The sequence below is a fragment of the Saccopteryx bilineata genome, chromosome 4 (assembly GCF_036850765.1).
Source record: "Saccopteryx bilineata isolate mSacBil1 chromosome 4, mSacBil1_pri_phased_curated, whole genome shotgun sequence".
NCBI classification, from domain to species: Eukaryota; Metazoa; Chordata; class Mammalia; order Chiroptera; family Emballonuridae; genus Saccopteryx; species Saccopteryx bilineata.
Window position 1 is genome coordinate 241,633,111 of NC_089493.1, and position 23,803 is coordinate 241,656,913.

Genomic DNA, 23,803 nt, shown 5'->3' on the forward strand with positions numbered 1-23,803 from the left:
GCTTCTCCACCCCTCCCCCTCTCCTTCCTCTCTGTCTCTCTCTTCCCTTCCCGCAGCCAAGGCTCCATTGGAGCAAAGTTGACCTGGACACTGAGGATGGCTCCATGGCCTCTGCCTCAGGCACTAGAGTGGCTCTGGTTGCAACAAAGAGACCCAGATGGGCAGAGCATCGCCCCCTGGTGGGCATGCCGGGTGGATCCTGGTCGGGCGCATGCGGGAGTCTCTCTGCCTCCCCATTTCCAACTTCAGAAAAATAAAAAATAAATAAAAAAATTGGGCCTAGATCGCTCAGGATGATCCCCCCTCCAAAAAAGATTCTGCATTGGTTAGGTGGTTTCTAAAAAAAAACATTCTAATTCTAGCTTTGTAATTTCATACTTATTTCTATTTGCTTTTAGACAATATTTTGTAAAGTAAAAGTAGAACACTATATGCATTAAGATAATATATAGAGCACAGACTAAATGGTTAGAACAAAAGGTATGTGATAATTTTTCAAGGTTAGGGGAGCATTTCTTCACATGCCCATAAAAAAGCCAGCAAACGCTGAATGCAGCAGGAGATGTAAACCATTACCGGACTTGTTTGCAGTGACCTACACTTGATCTATTTTTACTCTCAAAGAACATGAAATAAAAAAAAAAAAAGGATAGTTTGGTTGCCATGGATATTTCACCAGCTTATCTCACCGCCCATTTCCCATCATATCTAATAACCCAGTTTCCGGGAGCAATATCTTAGGAGCCTATCCCAGGCTCTGTATGAAATAGTTTCCCAGGTGCCACCCTCATCCGGCCACTTCCCACAGCTTCCCTTTGTCTTGCTCGTCCTCAGCATGGCTCAGGAATGAACAATCTCTAGCCTCCGGCTACCCAGATCTTTAGTATAGGTAAGTCTTGTGGTTGGCGCAACCAATTAGGGGTCTGAGTGGCTCATGTGTTCCTGAACCTTGAGAATATATCTTTCCCTATTGTCACCAAGGCAAAAAGCAGCTGACAGGGTAGGTTACTGTTTTCCACGACACTGATTTCACTTATTTTTAATAAGTAACACACCTTGACAGGGGAAGTAGGTGGAATTTAAAAAACATTGTCTGGAGAATATGCTACCTTGTGAAACTGAGCTAGACAGCCCTCTTGTTTGCTTCGAATTTCTAAAGTAGCTAACAAGGACGGCATCTCAACTTTTAGTAGATGCCACGAGCATGGAAGGACTCCATCTGGAGTCTCCTCAGAGAAACTTCGTTTGTGGGGAACAGTGCCCCTTGGTAAATTCTGGTCTCTGTTATAGTAGGTTGTGGAAGTTTGACTTTCTATAGACTCACATCATTTTTTATAAAGGTACTGCTGCTGTCACACATCTACACATCTAAACACTAGGTGGCAACATTGCCTTTTGTGTCACCAAAGCCATTTTATAAAATTGTAATATTTAAGGAAATAAATTAAACTATCAAATCTTTCTCTCATACAGTTTTAATATTGTCATCCAGATATAACAAACATCCAAAGTCTACCCTGAAAGTCAGGACCAAATCAGGAGAGCATTATATTATATGTGCGTATAGACATATTTTTTCTTTTTTCTTTCTTTTTCTTTTTTTTTCAGTCTGAATACCTGAAGGCTCACAATTGTTACAATTTCCATGCCTTCCCGGGTGTGGACATTTGTAGATTAAACCAGTGCTCCAGGAATGGGGGTGTTCTATACCTCATTCTTGCTTTTTGTGGAGCTAGCATTGAAGTGGAAGAGGCAGTCGCCAGTAAATGAAAATAATTTTAAATTATTATTGCAATGAAAAAATGAGACCATAATATACTAGAAACTGGGCATGAAGGGAAGGGGAAGGTGGTCAGGAGAGACCTCCGAGAAGCTGCTCTGTGGCCCGAAGCCCAAATGAGGAGAAGGAGCCAGCCAGGCCCAGGGCTTGGGGAAGAGAGGTTCAGGGGGAGGGCGGAGCACTCGGGCAGCAGTTTCTTGAACACGCTGTCATTGTTCAAGAAACAGAAAGAAGACCCTGTGGCTGGAGCATGGGAAGGTCGGGGAAGAGCAGGACAACATGGGGCTGGAAGGTAAGCAGGGGTTAGGCCATGTAAAGACAGGTGGCCGAGAAAGGGGACAGTGGTTTTCCGAGCTCAATAGAAAGCACCGGAGGAAGAGTGAGAAGGGCATAGGGCAGGTCCTGTATCTCCCAGGAAGATGCGTTAAGCTCCTGGCAGTGCTGGCAGGGGACTGGCTATGAAGGTAGCCGAGTCGGTAGACATGCCCCCCCAGGAGCTCCCACCCCAGTGCAGACCTCAGAGGCACAGCACCCCCCAGTGAAAGCATCCTTTAAGTATGGATCCCTGCAAGCAAAAGGCATAAGCAGAAGGAAAAATCAAACTAGGGGGACACTAAACACTGCAACAAGCATCCATTTCCCTCGGAGAGCGTATTTTAACCCAAGAACCTCCTGTGTACCAGAAAGAAAAACAACAGAGAATGTTCCCACGATGATATGCGCAGATCAAATTCAGGCTCCAGGACACCTGAGCTCTGCATGGCTCTCTTTGCCTGGCACCTAACTACAAAGCTTTATGATAAATGATGCTGGCAGCAAGGTGATAGGAGACAGTCTATTTAGTGCGCTGACAGGGGCATTTTAGTCAGAAGGCAAACATTCTAGAATAAATGTAGCCTTGCTCAGCTAGTGCCAAGACCTTTTCCTCGCTACGGCCACACCCTTTTGGTGTGCTTAGGTTCATGGTGTGGACGGCACCAAGCAGACTCTCCATGGGCTATGAGCAGACTGCGGCAAGAGGAGGCTCTGCCCCCGACTATACAAAACCAAGGCAAAGGTGTGGTGCTGCGTTTTCCTGCCAACTGCATGTGTGCAGACACACACAGTTCAGCTGCCCTTTTATCACCTTTTCCCACCTTTTGAGGTTGCTCTGGGTCAGTGTCATCAACTGAGAAGCTGGCCCATTGAAGTAACACAAATAAGGAGTCATATCACGGGGCCTGTGTCCAAGGGGAGAGGACGTCCCCAGCAAAGGGAGAGCGCCACTGCCCAGCTCCTGCTAGCTGTTTGCATGCAAGAATGTGGGGCCTGATGTCGTCGGATTTCCTAATTTTTCTAGAAAAACTGGAAATCCAGATTTTTTCATGTAATTTTAAAAATTCTTTGATGGCCAAATAAATCATGTCCATGGGTCTTGAGTGGCCTGTGGGCCACCCATTTGTAAACTGCTTCAGTCATTTATTTACTTTCCAATATTTATTAGGAAAAATTTTTGTATAAAAAAAGTTAAAATAATTTTTGCAATGAACACTGCATACCTATCTCCTAGATTCTACTTGCTGTATCATACAGCTATCCAGTTACTTACTTTAATCAAATTTTAACTGTATGGAAATTTGAAGGGGCAGGAAAGAGGAATGGGGAGGGTCAGTCCTGTAGAGGTGAGTCCAGTCCAGTGATTTTCAACCTTTTTCATCTCATGGCACATATAAACTAATTACTAAAATTCTGCGGCACACCAAAAAAAATTTTTTTGCCAATCCAACAAATAAAAGGTATAATTTTTATTGATTTACAGGAAAAAAAATGATAATAGTAATTACCTACCCTGGATCCAAGAATTAACTAATCAGATGCAACCTTATTATGCAGTGTGACCAATAAGATGCAACTCTGTTATATGACCTATACATTTATGGTTGAAGACAGGGCATTCACACTGATGGCTCTTCTTGTGTTGGCTGTTGTCTTTTTTTTTTTTACAATCTAAGAGAAAAGAAGTCAGTGCCTTTGACTAGTCAGGTATTGCATGTTTTAAAAATTCTTGCAGCACACCGCTTGAAAGTAGCTGCTCTAGTCTATTAACTCGTTGGAGGGGAAAATGGGAAATGGCTAAATAATGAATATTAAATTTCAGCTGTGCAAATGTTGGAGAGGCTGTGGAGAAAAAGGAACCCTCATTCATTGTTGGTGGGAATGTAAAGTAGTACAACCATTATGGAAGAAAGTATGGTGGTTCCTCAAAAACTGAAAATAGAACTACCTTATGACCCAGCAATCCCTCTACTGGGTATATACCCCCAAAACTCAGAAGCATTGATACGTAAAGACACATGCAGCCCCATGTTCATTGCAGCACTGTTCACAGTGGCCAAGACATGAAAACAACCAAAAAGCCCGTCAATAGAAGACTGGATAAAGAAAATGTGGTACATATATACACTATGGAATACTACTCAGCCATAAGAAATGATGACATCAGATCATTTACAGCAAAATGGTGGGATCTTGATAACATTATATGAAGTGAAATAAGTAAATCAGAAAAAACCAAGAACTGCATGATTCCATACATAGGTGGGACATAAAAACGAGACTAAGAGACATTGATAAGAGTGTGGTGGTTACAGGGGGAGGGAGAGGAAAAGGGGGAGGGGCACAAAGAAAACTATTGATAGATAGAAGGTGACAGAGGACAATCTGACTTTGGGTGATGGGTATGCAACAGAATTGATTGACAAGATAACTTGGACATGTTTTCTTTGAACATATGTACCCTGATTTATTGATGTCACCCTAGCAAAATTAATAAAAATAATACTAATAATAAAAAAAATTTCAGCTGTGCAAAATGAATAAATTTTAGAGATTTGCTCTACAACATTGTACCTACAGATAGTAATACTGTATCGTACACTTAAAAATCTGTTACGAGGATAGGTAGATCTCATGCAACTGTTCCTACCACAATAGAATGAATAACAATAATAATACATGTTTTAAAATTTTAACCTCGTTCCTTTGTCTAGTTTTCTATTTGATCATTTTTAAATGGACCTTAGAATACCTTATACACCATAAATTCACACCATATTATATGTCAATTATATCTCTTTTTTAAAAATGGACCTTAGGCGTTAGAGATTTCAGAGGGCTGGTGAGCCAGGCCAGCATCGGGCTGATTCTGTCTGCCTCTCATGGACATCCCAGGACTGCGCCCTGGGAGCTGAGGGTTCTGTGGATCAGAGAGCACCATTCTTCTCCCATCTCCCTGGATGCAGTCAGAACCTCTGACAACTCAGAAGGGAGGCCTGGGAGTTCAGGCAGGGCCATGAGCTGTGAATTACCTTTCTCTGCTCTCCATTTTCTCAGAAAGGGCCAGATGCAGACCGTGGGATTCCTGCCAGGAGGGGAGTGTGCAGTGAGAGATGTTACTCGCTCGAGTATGTGTGAGCAGGGCCTCATGGCACATGGGATGCTCATTTTGTGTGGGAGGTTAGAGTCGAAAACCTGGACTGTGAAAACGGATTATTTTAATTAAGTCCCCTGAGACTTGATGCAGAACACTTTTTGGAGGTTGGAAATGGCCTTTCTCAGGGTTCCCACATGTGCCTGGGACCCAGGGAAGGTTTTAAGTCCTGACAGCAGCTCTCATGTTGGTTTGTCTGGAGACTGATCAGCAGCTTGCTCTTGTCCTTTGTGGTGACGGAGGAGCACCTAGGGACGGGGAGAGAATGCCTTTATACCTACTACTGTTCCCCCACTGCTTTCCACTGAGCTTGAAGAAAATTACATTCCCCATGTGGTAACAGCGTATCATTAAGGGATGGTAATCACCATGGTAACCAAGGATAGTCTGCTACAAGCAAATGGAAAAAGAAAAAGAAAGCATAGGGCCAGAGCTTGCTACACCCACATTAGCTCAAAATACTCAGGCTTTTAAGTAATACGGAAAGGAATATATTTTCTAGACTGACAGCCGAACCAAATTTTAGACACATTAAATTGAAAACGTGAGCAAGCCTTATGGAATGACCAAGGGCTATAACTGAATGCCTTCAGGGTCCACTGACCAGGTAAATAATCAGGCCGGTTACACCGGGGTAATGGTGGGAGGGAGAGAGAGAGAGAGGGAGAGAGGGAGGGAGGGTTTGCAATACCTGAGCCAGCTTCTGCAGCTGCAGCTAATTGTAGCAGTGGGAGAGGCCAGCCCTGTTACGTTAGATGGTGCAATTTCCAAAGGAAGCTGAAAAGGCAGGTTTTAATGTGGAGTAACCCAATTTTGACTACTAATGAAAACTAATTTCAAGCAGGTCAGTAAGACACATCTGTGAACTCCCAGTTTACATCGGATGTAATACAGGCTCCCACTCCTTTTCTTAAACCCTGAGGACACTGCGGTCCAGAGAAGTTATTATTTGTGCAGGTTGCACAGTTAGGGATCCAGTCAGTCCTCTGTGGTCTGGACTCCCAGTACAGTGCTTCTTTCCTCAGACAGTGTTGTGCTGACAAGTCACCTTAGCTCCAGGAGTCTCTTTGCCACTTTAACTGGTACATAAACCCTGCTATCAGGTCTTGCTACAGGTTAAAAATGTAAAAACCATCAAAACAGCTCTCAGAGAGTATGACTGTACCAACCTATTCCTACTCATTCTTTGTTAGATCGTTTACTGAGCAGTTCGTGCTTACTGTTATTATAAATGGGATTTTGAAAATTACCTTTTTAACTGGTAGCTGTCTGTGTATAAAAAGCTATTTTCTTATTACATTTGTTACTACCCACTTTACTGAATTATCTTACTTTTCTCTAATGACACACCAACTCATTGTCATGGAATTTCTAAATATAGAATCAAATTTTCTGCAACTAATTAATTTACTCCTGTATTTCCTTTTCTTGCCTCTGCTTTAATTAAATCTTATATAGGACAGTGTTAACTAAGAGTTGTTAGTGGTATCTTTGTCTTATTAAGATAGAGATATATCTTAAATATATTAAGAAAGCATCTATTCCTATTTTATTAACAACAGCTTAAAATAATGAATATGTGACATTTTATCAAAAATTTTTTTAGCACCAGTAGAGATGACTAAGTGATTTTACTCCTTTAGGCATTTTATTACTAGATTTCCTAGTATAGAACTACCTTTCTCTTCTTAGAAGGAAGTCTATTCTTTTAAAGTTCTGCTAAATTCTGGTCACCAGCATTTTACCTAAGAGGCTTGGATTCAAATATGGTCTATAGTTCTCTTATTGTGATGTCTTTGACAACTTTTTGTCATCAAAGTTATTCTATGTTCAATAATTTGGAGGCTTTGCCTCTCTCCTCTAAACTCTTGGTTTTTTTTTTTTTGGTTTTTTTTTGGGGGTTTTTTTTTGCATTTTTCTGAAGCTAGAAACAGGGAGAGACAGTCAGACAGACTCCCGCATGCGCCCGACCGGGATCCACCCGGCACGCCCACCAGGGGCGACGCTCTGTCCACCAGGGGGCGATGCTCTGCCCATCCTGGGCGTCGCCATGTTGCGACCCTCCTGGGTGTCGCCATGTTGCGACCAGAGCCACTCTAGCGCCTGGGGCAGAGGCCACAGAGCCATCCCCAGCGCCCGGGCCATCTTTGCTCCAATGGAGCCCTGGCTGCGGGAGGGGAAGAGAGAGACAGAGAGGAAGGCGCGGCGGAGGGGTGGAGAAGCAAATGGGCGCTTCTCCTATGTGCCCTGGCCGGGAATCGAACCCGGGTCCTCCGCACGCTAGGCCGACGCTCTACCGCTGAGCCAACCGGCCAGGGCCTAAACTCTTGGTTTAAATATCATGGAGGTTGTCTAGTCTTTAAAGACTTGCTTGGGCCCTGGCCGGTTGGCTCAGTGGTAGAGCGTCGGCCTGGCGTGCGGGGGACCCGGGTTCAATTCCCGGCCAGGGCACATAGGAGAAGCGCCCATTTGCTTCTCCACCCCCCCCTCCTTCCTCTCTGTCTCTCTCTTCCCCTCCCGCAGCCGAGGCTCCATTGGAGCAAAGATGGCCGGGGCGCTGGGGATGGCTCCTTGGCCTCTGCCCCAGGCGCTAGAGTGGCTCTGGTCGCGGCAGAGCGACGCCCCGGAGGGGCAGAGCATCGCCCCTGGTGGGCGTGCCGGGTGGATCCCGGTCGGGCGAATGCGGGAGTCTGTCTGACTGTCTCTCCCCGTTTCCAGCTACAAAAAAAAAAAAAGACTTGCTTGACTTTAACTTTTAAAAATTTCTAAATCCTCATGGCCCTTACCAAGTCTGGCCCCCACTCTTTCCAATGCCCATTATTCTGTCCTAAAGGAAAGCCCCTGTCCTTCATGTCCTCTATCCCAAAGGATGTTCTCTGCCGCCTTGTCCAGGAATAGCTTTTGTGTCCCCTCCTATAATCTTGTTTCTTAATCTTGGTGGCTGAAAACCCCATGTTTCCCTCAGAGTGCTTCCCAAGTGGCCTAGGTGCCTTCAAAGAAACGAGAGCCCATGTGACACCCCAGGGTGGCCAAGGTATAAATGTAGATGAGTCACTCAGGCTACCCCTTTATCCTGCTTGTGTTAGAGTTGCAATCAAGCAAGACTTGTAGAGACAAAATACCTCAGCAAGGCAACTTCAGTTACTTCTGCAGAAGGGCGTGCTGCCGCTAGTGAAAGCTGGCCAGCAAGCATGTGGGCAGGGGGGTGGGTTCTGTTTTTGTTCCTAACATTGGCCATAGGCTGAGTCTTGCCTCAGTGGCTTGAGTGATGACCATACAGTCTTCCTCTTTCCCGACTGGCTAGTTTAAATGGCCGTGCGAAGGGGGAAGGGAGAGGTGGGGGTAGCATTAACTTCATGAACCTGGATGAAGGGGGTTGGGGAAATTCCCATTGCAGAAAAGGACCTGAGGTAAACAAGTTGTTTTTCCTTCAGTCCCCCTATTCTTTATACATCTTCATTCTTTTCTTCAAACTCGGTAAGCAGAAGTGGGCTCTGGTCAACAGTGTTCATTCCTAGCATCTGGTTAGAGTTAGGGGGAGGGTTCTGCTTGGTTATAGCCCTCTCGATCAGTCTCTGAATTAGGCCTCGAGCACATGCAGTGATGCAGCATCCTATAAGAAACAAGACTCCAATAACAATTATTGGGAGGGGAGAGAGTACAGAGATGACTAATCCTTTCCATTTTCCAAATTGTTGTTCCATTAAAGTAGTGAAGAGGTCATCTATACCTGAATTTTTGGCTAATTCATTTGCTAGGGTGGTCAGTCCATTCAAGGCTTTAGTAAAGGTACCATCTGGGGCAGTGTCAGGGGGAATGTAGCTAAGATACTGGGTTCCAGTCATAACACATACTCTACCTTGCTCTGCTAATAGCATATCGAGAGCTAGTCTATTTTTGTCACAGGAACAATGAACTGCCCAGAGGTTAGATGCTCTGAGGGGCCGAGGGGAGGCAACAGCTCCGGTCAGCAGATCCAAGGACTGAAGCCCCGTCCCCAGCCTTACTCAGATATTTATTAGCCAGTACAAATAACTCAAGGAAATAGAAGAAGATTTTAGGGGGTGAAGTAAAGGACAAGAAACAAGCTGGCTTCTAATAGCCTAAACATTTTCTTGTTGCTGAATCTTGTCCTGCTGTTTTGCTGTTTCCAGCACAGGGTCACAGAGGTCCCTAGACTCTCGTCTGCTCAGGACTTTTGCCCTAGGGTGCCTCTAACTGATTACCATAACTCTGCAAGTCTTCACAGTAACACATACACTACCTTGCTCTGCTAATATATCTAGAGCTAGTCTATTCTCCCAGGCTTTTGGCTGGTAGGACCAAACTGTTCTGCGATTCCTTTAATCACATTCCTATTTAATTGACAAATCTTTGTTGATTATTATATATATATATATATAAGGGTCAAATGACCCATGGGGAGTTATGACACTCCTCTTGTTTCACCGTCTTGTGATGAACTAAGGGGAGGCAGGGGAAGTGAATGCCAAGGTGAAAGGGATGGCCAGTTGTACTAGGGAGCAGGTGCCACCTCAGTTGACCGTCATAGATCCTTGTCCTGCAATACCACCAAATGTCAGCTCTGGGGATCCTAAGGGCAGCTTGGTTGGTCAGCCCTGTGAACTGTCGACTTTCACTGCACCGAGTTAGGTTTCCTACAAATGCCAAATTGTCCCCCCCACCGTGAGAGGCATGAAGAGAAATTGGCAATAGGATCAGACACTCTAATAGCCCTGGAGGGCTGACCCGCAGGGCCTTTGACCTTGGGAAACAGCAGCACTAATGACCAAAATGACTCATTTTGCCAGGCAGTGGCATGTTGGAACAGGGCTTGATGGGAACATGTAGTTCATCCCATCAGGGTCCAAGGACCACCAAGTAAAAATGGGACTATCTGTGTCTCAGGTCCCCCGGTAGCACAAACATAACAGTTGCTTTTGTTTAAAGTGCTAACAGAATATTTGATCCATTCTACCCAGGCATTTGCATCTTAGTATCCTTTCTCTATTGCTAGGGTCTGGAGTTTTTTTCTGTTTTTTGTTTGTTTGTTTGTTTGTTTGTTTACAGAGACAGAGAGAGAGTCAGAGAGAGGGATAGATAGGGACAGACAGACAGGAACAGAGAGAGACGAGAAGTATCAATCATCAGTTTTTCATTGTGACACCTTAGTTGTTCATTGACTGCCCTCTCATATGTGCCTTGACCGTGGGCCTTCAGCAGACCGAGTAACCCCTTGCTCGAGCCAGTGACCTTAGGTCCAAGCTGGTGAGCTTTGCTCAAACCAGATGAGCCCGCGCTCAAGCTGGCGACCTCGGGGTCTCGAACCTGGGTCCTCTGCATCCCAGTTTGATGCTCTATCCACTGAGCCACCACCTGGTCAGGCGCTAGGGTCTGTTTTAAATCCTCTATTTCTGGCCCTGGCTGGTTGGCTCAGTGGTAGAGCGTCAGCCTGGCGTGCAGGAGTCCCAGGTTTGATTCGCAGCCAGGGCACACAGGAGAAGCGCCCATCTGCTTCTCCACCCCTCCCCCTCTCCTTCCTCTCTGTCTCTATCTTCCCCTCCCGCAGCCAAGGCTCCATTGGAGCAAAGTTTGCCCGGGCACTGGGGATGGCTCCATGGCCTCTGCCTCAGGTGCTAGAATGGCTCTGGTTGCAACAGAGCAACGCCCCAGATGGGCAGAGCATCGCCCCCTGGTTGGCGTGCTGGGTGGATCCTGGTCGGGCACATGCGGGAGTCTGACTGCCTCCCTGTTTGCAACTTCAGAAAAATACAAAATAAAAAAATAAATAAATAAATCCTCCATTTCTACTATGGTTAAAAGATTGAATATCATGAGGGAATCAGTTTTTTTGCTTTCTCCCATTCTGGGCACTCTCTTAAAATGACCAGACTTTCTACATTTAAAGCATTTGTTCTCTCCCTTTCCTCCTTGTCCTTGTCAACTTGCATTTTTGTCCTTCCCCTTTTCTCACCTTTATTCACTTTCTCAGTTCCTTCTCTTTTTGTTTCTTCCCTCTGCCCAAACCTTCTACAACCGGCATAATATACATAATATACATTACAATACAACATTTCATTTTAGTAAGATTAACATCTGATTCTTGTTAATGACACACACCTTAACCTATCGTTTCATAGGATTTTTTCAGAGATTCAAGGCTAAATACATTTTAGTTATATAAACATTGTTACAATCTGGAGAGGCTTTTGAGGAATTAACTTGCCTCTGAGTGAGGTGCCATCCCATCACCTAAAACCACAGGCACAAAGTGCTGTTTAATTTTAAAAAGCTGGATGGGAAAATTCCTCACCATCCTGAATCCCTCAGTGCAGGGATCAGGAAGGTGGCCATTTCCATACTTATGCCCTCCATTGCTCTTAATAAAAATAAGCACTTATTCCTAATATGCAATACTGCAGGTGCAGTTTAATTTATCTGTTAACAGTTGCCTGCTGTTTTCTGCTCCCAGATGAAATGAAGCAACTCTCTGATAAGGAAGAGAAACATGATAATACAAAAGCTACTATCAGAAGAAATCCTTGCAGGATCACTAAGCCACTTCCTCTGCTCTGAAGCTTCTATAGTACTAATAAGTTTCATTAAATCACCTGAAAAAAAGTTCCAAAAGAGAACCACACATGACCACGTACAAACTTTAGTGTTTCAGAAAATTCCCAGGCTGCTACTCTGTCAGCCCAGTGGGCCGGACCAACCCCAGTCCAACACTTCCCCTCCCCAGGCCCTACGCTTTGAATCCAGTGGATCCTCGTGAACTTTCCTAGCTGCAGGCTGCTACTCTGTCAGCCCAGTGGGCTGGACCAACCCCAGTCCAACACTTCCCCTCCCCAGGCCCTATGCTTTGAATCCAGTGGATCCTCGTGAACTTTCCTAGCTGCAGGCTGCTACTCTGTCAGCCCAGTGGGCTGGACCAACCCCAGTCCAACACTTCCCCTCCCCAGGCCCTACGCTTTGAATCCAGTGGATCCTCGTGAACTTTCCTAGCTGCAGGCTGCTACTCTGTCAGCCCAGTGGGCTGGACCAACCCCAGTCCAACACTTCCCCTCCCCAGGCCCTACGCTTTGAATCCAGTGGATCCTCGTGAACTTTCCTAGCTGCGCAATTCAGAAGTTGAGGGAAAAAAAAACTTTTGAGGATAGGGAGTTACTTGCCAACTTGGAAGTCGCAATTGCTTAGCTTTTCCATCCTAATTATTTAAGTTCTCTGGCATGAGTTATCTGAAATCATAAACTAAAAAGAATTACTTAAACCCAACCCTCCCTATCCCAACCATAACAGGCCATTGCCGAAGATTAATTGTCAAAATCTGCCCCTCCCCTTAAATACAAGGTATTTAAAAGTTACATTATTTGAAAATTTAACTTCAACATTTGGCCAAGTCAGCTCTTCTGAAGTTCTCCTGAGATGAATGAATGTGAACCAAAGCTGCCCTGTGCTGTGCATTTCAGCTTCAACTGGAAATACTCTTCCAAGGGAATAGGCAGCTCCAATCCTAAAGGCTTTGTTGCCAACAGAGTATCAGCGCAATCCTTCTTTAACCCCGTTTGTCAATAGTGCTTGTAGGGCCAGCGGTCACGGCTGTCATGGCCATGCAGGTTCAGGTTCCCGTTGGATTCGGACAGATGGTAAAGAAACAGCGGAACCAAAAAATGGTGGGCCATTCCTTTATTAAAGTCTCACACTGGCGGACGAGCAAATACATGGGGAAAGCACTTCTCTTTTCATTCAGAGCTCCCAAAGCCCTGAAGCATTCTCTGGTTCCACAACCAGAAGAATCTTCTCCAGTTTTTCCTAGAATCAAAGGCCCCATCAGTCTTAGCAGAGCTCCCCAAACCCCTCACCTCTGGTTCCCATCTGCACACCTTCTCTCTCTCTGCACAAACTGGCTTCTTCTTCAGCACTCTGCATTCTCTCTGCTCTCCCTGCAAACATGGCTTCTTTCTCTTCTCTGCCTCTTCTCCTTCTTCTCTCTTTTCAAAACTTTCTGGCACAAAAACTTCTCCTCCAGCAAATATTAGCGAAACAATAGCCCTTCCCAAGCAGGAAGGTAATTTGTAATTTCACAGACCACATATACGTGGCACTGACCAGCCCCCAATGCAAACTATAAGAGAGCAAACATAAAAATCAAATTTTACAAACGTATTTGACCAACAGTGCTATAGCATCTGTGGAAAGCCTTAGAAAAAAACTTTTTTCCTGTTACCTCAAGTCATTTGCCTTTGAGATTCTAGACAGACCTAAGGGGAAAAGAACTCAAAACATATTTTGCCCCCAACCCCACAAAAAAAATTTTACCCCCAGAGTTAGACGCCCAAACTGACATTCACATCTAGTCACAAAACTAAAATGCTTCATTACCCCAAACTAAAAGTAAAGACTGCTTACAAAACTTGCCTCAGTTTGGTCTCAAATTTACTTGTTTCCCTCAAAATGGTTAAAAGACAAAAACCATAAAACTTACCCTCTACCATTCTTCCGGGCCTTGGAAATCTGCCCTCAAAGGCTTCAGACAAGGTGCATGGGGAAATAAGCCTGAGAAAGAGAAACCTCCAACACTCGGAAAGGGGCCTACGTTCCGTAACAAGCCCTTGCTGCTTAAGTACACAGCCCCTCCATTACCATTAGTAAAGGTCACCACACTCAGGTTACCAAAAACCTGGACCTGCTGACCTCCCTGACATTGACCACACCACCGGCTGCGTAGAGGTGGCCTCGCACACCGGATGCTCGCTGCCTCCCTGTGGTCTCCCAGTCACACGCTGGCGTTAGCACCTCTCACTGGCTCCTCCTTCGTGGAATCTGTTAATCCAAATTCGGAGGGACCCGAAATATGGAAGACAGGAGCAAGGTCCGTCGTTTACACATCAAAGCTTTATTGTCTAGCTTGGCCAAGCGGCGGGAACTTCGACAGAAATCTGATGGAGAGCGCGCCGGCCCTTTGTTCTACTTAGTTTTTATAGTTTTGTAAGTGGGAAGTACAGAAGCAAAAATTGCAATTAGGAGCCCCTTACCGCTATTGGTTATAGTCATATGTCCTTTAACATGATAGGACCACGTTCAATTTGCAAACCATACATCATTTTGGAGAAAACAAAATTTACAAGCCAACACAATGGTAGAAAGATGTCTCTTTACATATTAAAGGCATTCCTATATTATCTAGTGTTTATCTGCTATCTCTCTGTCCAGAGTCACACACACATTTACATAGGAGAGGTAGTTTCGGTGGGGACAAATGCCCGCAAATGGCTCATTGCTATAAGAAAATGTTTATTTTGGCTTTTCTCTTCCTGCACCTGGCTAGCCATTTACCCCTTTCCCCACAGGTGTGGTGGAATGTCTGGGAATCCATGTTTTCCTTCCCTTGCATTTACAATACAATGCCAAGGGCCATCCTGGTTATGCCAATCACACAGTACAGAGACTATTCTCACAATTTCTCTGCACACCTTAACCCAAATTAATAAAATGTTCTCCAAGCCTCCTAAAATATTAATATTAATTCTGTAGCCTTTGGTACTTTACAACACCTGCGGGTGAAATGGCTCAGTGGCTCCTCAGAATCTTCTCCTACTTCACCTCCAAATCATTAGGGCTCCTTCCTTCCTGCTGGCTTCCCTCACCACACTGGCTCCCGGAGCCCTGTCTGCTGCTGGCTTCCCTCACCACACTGGCTCCCGGAGCCCTGTCTGCTGCTGGCTTCCCTCACCACACTGGCTCCCGGAGCCCTGTCTGCTGCTGGCTTCCCTCACCACACTGGCTCCCGGAGCCCTGTCTGCTGCTGGCTTCCCTCACCACACTGGCTCCCGGAGCCCTGTCTGTTGCTGGCTTCCCTCACCACACTGGCTCCCGGAGCCCTGTCTGTTGCTGGCTTCCCTCACCACACTGGCTCCCGGAGCCCTGTCTGTTGCTGGCTTCCCTCACCACACTGGCTCTAGAGCCCTGTCTGTTGCTGGCTTCCCAGCTTCACTGAGTCCATTTCTGTGTAACACCTGGGTCAGCTGCCAGTTAACACTAGTCCTCAGGATTTTAAATCATCTGAGCTCAGTCCAACGCAAAACCAAAACTGTTCAGTTGGTGATTACTCTTCATGTTAAATTACTTCAGTTATAAAAGTCCTTTATATTTTCCAAAGAAAACTAAACTAGTGTATTTAGGTCTTTTAATTTTTAACTCTTCCAAAAACATCCTATCCTAGCTTTCGATTACTTCAATCCTTTCAGTAGCTTTTCACAGTGACTTTAAACCAATTTCCCTTCTAGCTTCTCCAGATACTATTCTAAGTTAGTCCTGGTCTACAGCCGTTTAAACACCCTTGCCTTCTAAAATCTAACTTCTGCACCACCAGGAATTAAACTTTTATAATAAGTTCTTATTAAATGATAAATTATTAAAAATTTAATTTCTTCCTTAGTTGTTTTTGTTCTTGTACTTTGTCCAATCTTTCCATTTTTTGACATCTCATATGCTTGTGTCCAATAGCTGTCCCAGCTTGCTTTTCCTTTTCTAACTGAAATGCTTTGCCTCGACAGTATTTTCAACCTCTATGTGAGGTCAGTTGGCAATGGGGGAAGATCACATGAAGAACCAGGTCCGGGGACGTTGACCAAAACCGCCTACACCCACGACCGCCAAAAGAAACGGCACAGGAGCATTTTGAAAAAATCTATCAGCCAATGAAATTTTGCCATGACATATCAACCCACCACCACCCTACCTACACTATAAATTATCCCCCAGGCGAGGGAAGCTGCGTGACTTCCCTGACCCCTGCCTTGTGGACCAGTGAACCTCACCGATGATGCGTCCTAAATAAAGCTTTGACTTGTCCACACTTAGTGGCTATGTTCTTCTTTCTTCCTCGGCGGGAAATACCTTACACTCTATCATCTAGTTGTCTATTAAATCTATATCTGTGCTTTCAGTTGCTTTGGTTTTCTAGTTTGTCTTAATATTTTTTCTTCTGTTCCCTACCTTTTGGGTTTAGTTTTTCTGTCTTCTAAAATTGTTAACTTTCAGTGAGGACTAAATTACTAATTAGCAATTTTAGACTGATACTTTTATAAACATATTTCATTAAAAAACAAACTTATATTTTCAAAAGATATAATAGAGATAAGAGGAACCTTTTGTAAACCTAGGCAAAACAAATAAATATTTTTATTAAGAACTTTAAAAGACATTAATTAAATTATACTAGTGGTAATATCAAATGCTTTTCTAGACCACTTGATTCAAAAGGAAAAAAATACTTTGGAGTCATTTTTCTTTTACTATAAATATGAACGGTATTATTGATAGTTGGAGAGAAGGCAAAATTCCTTATTTGTCCTTTGCAACTTTCTAAGAAGGCCTAAGAGAAGGGAGGGTATGGGCTATTGAGCTGCTTGAATTTTTAAAGTGCCATATGGGGACCCTTTTTTTTTTTTTTTTTTACAGAGAGAGAGAGTCAGAGAGAAAGAGAGATAGGGACAGACAGACAGGAACGGAGAGAGATGAGAAGCATCAATCATTAGTTTTTCATTACAACACCTTAGTTGTTCATTGATTGCTTTCTCGTATGTGCCTTGACCGTGGGCCTTCAGCAGACCGAGTAACTCCTTGCTCGAGCCAGCGACCTTGGGTCCAAGCTGGTGAGCTTTTGCTCAAACTAGATGAGCCCGCGCTCAAGCAGGCGACCTCGAGGTCTTGCACCTGGGTCCTCGGCATCCCAGTCTGACACTCTATCCACTGCACCACCGCCTGGTCAGGCCCTTTTTTTTTCCCTCTACATTGAGGTCCTGTCATGTCCCCTTCCATTTTTACAGCCCACACAGGGTCTGGAGAAGTGTTAATTCTCTTATTATTCTCAAAACTACAACAGTTTTCAGACCTCCAAAAGATATTTAAATAACCTGGGTATATTTGTTTGTTTGTTTGTTTTTCCTTTTTCTGAGTTGTACTGTCTGGAAAGGGGAGTGAAATCTTTTCACCACTTTGAATTATTAATTTATTTTTTTCTCAGTAGAATCTTTAATATGAACAATATGAAAGCTGTTATATAACATAATAACCAAATTCTAAATAGTACAATTTGACACACAGACAAGACAATTACAGTACAGAGACACAGGCATGACACATAAATAAACCTGATTAAACCCAAGAGCAGAGTTGCTGCTTGGTCCTTTACTCTGAAGACAATGAACACAGAGCACAGCATTAGTTTGCCAAGACCTTACAGAGTACAAAACAAAGAAACAAGTGTAGGACCCCAAATTTCATTCTATTTAAGTTTAAATGAGTACTCCTTACATATTCTAATTTCAAAGCAACAATGCCCAGAGCATTTGAATATAGGAATAAAACTATTTTATTGAGTTCCATATTAGAGCCAGCATTTCCAATTTTGCGTGCAAGAACTTAATTTCGGCCTCAAAAGAGCCACATCTTGGCTATCCTAAATTGATATCATTTGTTGCTTCTTTTTCCTCGTCCTTTGGGAATTATCATCCTAATAAGTGAGCACTGGGAGGTTACTTTCCCTTTGGTTTGTTACCATCTTTATCTCTAGTTGTTATCTTAGAGGTGTGATTTCCTGTCCTGACTGTGGCATAACTCCTGAGAGAGGCTCAACCTCACCCCCACCCCCCTACCCCTCCACCCCCTTCCTGGAAGTTTTTTGCACTCTTGTCATTTGCTTCCTCCATCTCTGGCCACTCCCCTCAGGGAGTGTTGAGTGTCTCTTAGCAACTGATGGGTCAGTATAAACTCCTGACTCCAATCAAGTACTGCTTGATACCTCCATAATCCTTATGAGGTCACCACAGAACCATGGATCAGGACTCTACACTCACTGCATGACTCAGCACAACACAGGCACACCACCTCCTGCACCTCTCCCCAACCACCAAGGAGTACTTTGCCACACTTGCAACTTTTCTTATCTTGGTCTGTGCTTGGAGTTGCCTGGTCACCACAGTATCACCTTTCCAGGGCTCCTTCCCCATGTTGCTAAGAGTCCAGGTTTGTTCGCTACCTGGGCTGAGTTCTTCCCTTTAGTCGAGGGCCGCTGCAATGGAGCAGTGAGACGCATCTCCCTCTAAAGAGGGCCGAGATCCCTCCCGAGGGGAACAGGGATCCTGGATGAGCCTCCAACTTGTTAGATTTGTAATCAAGCAAGACTTGTGGAGACAAAATACTTCAGCAGGGCAACTTTAATAGCTTCTGCAGAAGGATGTGCTGCTGCTAGTGAAAGCCAGCCAGCAAGCACATGGGAAGGGAAGTGGGTTCTGTTTTGTCCCTAATGCAGGCCCTAGGCTGGGTCTTGCCCCATTGGCTGGGATGGTACCTGTGAGGTCGGTTGGCAATGGTGGAAGGTCACATGAGGAACCCCACACTCCCATGACCGCCAAAAGAAACGGCCACAGTCATGCCGGCCAAAAGAAACAGTCCAGGAGCATTTTGAAAAAGAAAAACTGTCAGCCAATGAAATTTTGCCACCCATCACCACCCTACCAACGCATCGGGTGGGAGAAGCTGCAGGACTTCCCTGGCCCCTGTATTGCGGACCAGTGAACCTCACCCGGGAGCGCTCTAAAAGCTTTTGCTTGTCCACACTTGATGGTTATGCCTTCTTTCTTCCTTGGCAGAAAATACCTTACATTTGGTGCCAAAACCTGGGAGGAGCTTGAGTCCGCAAGGGCTGCCCCTTTTCCCTTCTCTTCCGAGGAAGACCAGGGACCTCTGACCTCCCACCCACTTTGGCACATGGTGCAGTAAGTCCCCTGCCTCTGGCCTCCCCTCAGTTCTTTCCAACTCCGAGACTCCCTGTCCGCCTCAAGGAAACACACCGCCACCCTTCTTAACTTCCTCAGCATGAAGGGGTATCGTGTCTCCTCTACTAAGGCTCAACTTCACTCTCAGTCTGTAGTCTATCTGGGCATCGCCTTAACCCCCACCACCCGAGGTCTCACTCTAGATCGAACTCAGACCCTCCGCAGTGTCCAACCACCTACCACCGCTGATCAGATTATTTCTTTCCTTGGTCTGATGGGCTTCTTTAGACACTGGATTCCCAATTTTGCTCTTTTGGCTAAACCTCTCTTTGAGGCTGCAGAAGAGACTCCCACGGAACCTCTCACATCCCCCCAGCCATCAAAAGGGCTTTCTGTACCCTTCAAGATGCCCTCATCTCCTCTCCCCGTCTCGCTTTACCTGAACCCAGACGCTCCTTCCACCTTTTCACTGATGAAAAGCACGGTAATGCAATTGGAGTACTGAATCAACCTGTGCGGCCTACATACCGCCCCATGGCATATCTCTCTAAACAATTGGACACCACCATCAAAACCTGGCAGCCCTGCCTCCAGGCACTGGGCGTGGCAGCTGAACTCACCAAGGAGGCTACTAAACTCACCCTTTCCCAACCCATCACTGTCTTCTCCTCCCACAGGCTCACTGACCTCCTTTCACACAAATCTCTTTCTCTATTGGGTCCTTCCCGCCTACAAGAATTTCACCTCCTGTTCATCAAAAATCCTTCAGTCACTCTTTTGCCCTCTCCCTGACTCAACCCAGCCACTCTACTGCCAGCTCCAATGACACTTCTGGAACCCACCCACTCTTATACAGAGCTAATAGATTTCCTCAACAGACCCTGACATGGATTATCAGATTCTCCTTTAAAAGATCCAGATCTAATATTCTTTTGAGATGGGAGCTCTGTACAGGGACCCGACAGACGACGACGGGCAGCCTACGCAGTGGTCACCACCTCCTCCACCCTAGAAGCCCAACAGCTGCCAGAGGACACCACCTCCCAGAAAGCAGAGCTGATTGCCCTCAATGCGGGCACTCACATGGCCCAGGGAAAATGCGTAACCATATATACTGACTCTAAATATGCCTTTCTTATCACCCCTAGTCACTCTGCCCTCTGAAAGGGAAGGGGCTTCCTCACTACCAAGGGCTCCCTCATAATCAATGCTACCCTCATTTCTAAACTTTTGCAGGCATTACAGCTTCCCACTGAGGTAGCCGTGGTACATTGTAAGGGCCATCAAACCTCTCAGTACCCAGTGATCTTGGGAAATGCTGAGCTGACACTGTGGCTCAGAACCTCACCACGAAGACCTCCCCCACTCCTCTCATGTTTCTCTCCACCTCCTTGAAACCTTCCTACACTCCTGAGGAAGAACAGACCCTCCTCAGAAAAGGTGAAGACGTGTGCAACCAGGGATGGATATTTCTCGGAGATAGAATTGCCTTACCAAAAGGACAGGCTGAAACACTCCTTTCTGATATCCACTGTTTCTTACATAAAGGGCCCATGGCATCCTGAAGAGTCAGCTAACCAAACTGTCCATCGAGACCAGACTCTCCTGGCCAAACCTCCTCCTCCTGGCACTCACCAGAATCAGAGCAACCCCGCGAAACTCCACTGGACTCAGCCCCTTTGAGCTGGTTTACAGTAGACCATTTCTAATTAATCACAACTTACCTGTCAACCCCCCTCCTCTTGCCGCATACCTCCCCTTTCTGTCTTTACTCTGCCATCTTCTTAGGGAACACGCGGACCGGACCCTTCCTCCCATAGGGCGTCCAAGTGAAGCTCGTCCATCCAGGGACAAAGTTCTTCTAAGGCAGTGGTCCCCAATCTTTTTTTGGGCCACGGACTGGTTTAATGTCAGAAAATATTTTCACGGACCGGCCTTTAGGGTGGGACAGATAAATGTATCACGTGACCGAGACAAGCGTCAAGAGTGAGTCTTAGACAGATGTAACAGAGGGAATCTGGTCTTTTGTAAAAATAAAACATCGTTCAGACTTAAATATAAATAAAATGGAAATAATGTAAGTTATTTATTCTTTCTCTGCAGACCAGTACCAAATGGCCCATGGACCGGTACCGGTCCACGGCCTGGGGGTTGGGGACCACTGTTCTAAGAGAACTCCAACCCGGCTCCCTACAGCCCTGATGGACAGGACCCCATATGGTAATATTGACTACTCCTACCACAGCCAAGCTTTTAGGGCAGGGGTCGAGAACCTATGGCTTGCAAGCCAGATGTGGCTCTTTTGATGGCTGCATCTGGCTCGCAGACAAATCTTTAATTAAAAAATAATAACGTTAAAAATATAAAACATTCTCATGTATTACAATCCATTTATTTCCTACTGCTCATGTTCATGGTTGCGGGTGGCTGGAGCCAATCACAGCTGTCCTCCAGAACAACACCAAATTTTTATTGGATAATTCGTAACGTACATGGGTCATTGTATGACTCTCACAGAATTACATTTTAAAATATGTGGCGTTCATGGCTCTCTCAGCCAAAAAGTTTCCCAACCCCTGTCCTGGGACAAATACCTTGGTACCATGTCTCTCGCCTCAAGCTTGCCCCCATGCAGGACCACTGGCATTCGGAACCACTGGGCCCCACCCATCTTTGACTGACCGAAAGGTTGGGCCCTGCAGATCCTCCTGTTACTCCTGTCCCTCCCACCGGGACCCCGCCACCAGAGTGAATTAAAGCAGGGAGCAATGCTGTTACTATATCAATACAACTGCCCTGGTGGAAGAAAACATCAATGTACTCAACTGCCTGCAAGAGAAACTGCACAAGGACCTCTCTTCCTACAACCCGCTTAACTCCTGGTGGCAGTCACCATCCTCACCTGGGCTGCCCCTATCCTAGGTCCTCTTCTGATTATCAGCATATTACTCATTTTGCTCCTTTTTTTCTTAGATTCTTACAGGGTCACATCTGCGAGGTTTCTCGAGTCACGGTCAACCAGATGCTCTCCTACACCGATATACACGAATCTCCTCAGAGCCACCACCTTCCGACCTCCCTTCCCCATGATGCCCCTAACCAGCAGGAAGTAGCCAGATGAAGAGCGGTGCCCTATCTAACATAAAAGGTTGAAATGTGAGGTCGGTTGGCAATGGGGGAAGGTCACATGAAGAACCACACACGTCCATGACTGCCAAAAAAACAGCCACAGTTATGCCCACCAAAAGAAACGGCCCAGGAGCATTTTGAAAAAGAACAACTGTCTGTTAGCCAATGAAATTTCACCACCCACCATCACCCTACCAACGCTATAAATTACACCCAGGTGGGAGAAGCTGCACGACTTCCCTGGCCTGTCTTGTGGACCAGTGAACCTCGCCCGGGATGTGCTCTAAATAAAGCTTTTGCTTGTCCACTCTTGATGGCTATGTCCTTCTTTCTTTCTTGGCAGAAAATACCTTATAGTAACCACACAATCTTACTCTTTCCCGATTGGCTAGTTTGTTTGTTTTTAATTTTTAAATTTTATTTAGAAAATTAACTTTAACAGGGTGACTTTGATCAATAAGAGTACATAGGTTTCAGGTAAACATTTCTATAGCATTTAATCTGTTCATTATTTTGTACACCCATCACCCAAAGTCAAATCATTTGGCACCTTATATTCGTCCCTCTTTACACCCTTCCTTCCACCTTCTCTGCCCCACATCCCCTTCCTTCTGGTAACTACTTTACTTTTATCTATGTCCATGAGTCTCAGTTTTCTAACCCACCTATGTGTGAAATCATACAGTTCTTAGCTTTTTCTGATTTACTTATTTCATTCACTATAATGTTCTCAAGGTCCATCTATGTTGTCGTAAATGTCACTATATCATCATTTCTTATAACTGAGTAGTATTCCATTGTATATATATACCACATCTTCTTTATCCAATCCTGTATCAAGAGATACTTTGGTTGTTTCCATATCTTGGCCACTGTGAATAATGCTGCAGTGAACATGGGGGTGCATGTGTCTTTATGTACCAATGTTTTTGAGTTTGGGGGTAGATACCCAGTAGAGGGATTGTTGGGTCATAAGGTAGTTCTATTCTTAATTTTTTGAGGAACCACCATACTTTCTTCCATAATGGTTGTACTAATTTACATTCCCACCAGCAGTGAACAAGGGTTCCTTTTTCTCCACAGTCTCTTCACACTTGTTATTTCCTGTCTTGTTGATAATAGCTACTGATTGGCCAGTTTAAATGGCCATGCAAAGGGGAAGAGAGAGGTGGGGATAGCTTTACCTTCATGAAACTGGGTGAGGGGGGTTGGGGAATTGTTGCCTGAAACTGAATGAAGGGGGTTGGGGAAATTCCCATTAAAGAAAAGAACATAAGCCTGACCAGGTGGTGGCGCAGTGGATAGAGCGTCGGACTGGGATGCAGAAGGACCCAGGTTCGAGACCCCGAGGTGGCCAGCTTGAGCGCGGGCTCATCTGGCTTGAGCAAAGAGCTCACCAGCTTGGACCCAAGGTCGCTGGCTCCAGCAAGGGGTTACTCGGTCTGCTGAAGGCCCGCGGTCAAGGCACATGTGAGAAAGCAATCAATGAACAACTAAGAAGTCGCAACGCGCAAGGAGAAACTGATGATTGATGCTTCTCATCTCTCTCCGTTCCTGTCTGTCTGTCCCTGTCTATCTCTGCCTCTGTATAAAAAAAAAAAAAAAGAAAAGAAAAGAACATGAGGTAAACAAATTGTTTTTCCT

The 23,803-nt window shown here is 45.2% G+C and overlaps 2 long non-coding RNA genes across 2 annotated transcripts in view; both read left to right on the plus strand.

Moving 5' to 3' along the window:
* LOC136334164 (uncharacterized) overlaps positions 1-22,458 on the plus strand; it is a 99,691-nt gene extending 77,233 nt beyond the window's left edge. Inside the window, exons 3-4 of the long non-coding RNA XR_010731124.1 lie at positions 21,134-21,250; positions 22,004-22,458. This is a non-coding gene — a long non-coding RNA (uncharacterized lncRNA). The remainder of the gene's footprint in view (positions 1-21,133; positions 21,251-22,003) is intronic.
* Positions 801-16,107, plus strand: LOC136334165 (uncharacterized). The gene is made up of 2 exons (XR_010731125.1): positions 801-889; positions 15,806-16,107. It is a non-coding gene; the product is annotated as an uncharacterized lncRNA (long non-coding RNA).
* Positions 22,459-23,803: the final 1,345 nt, after the last annotated feature.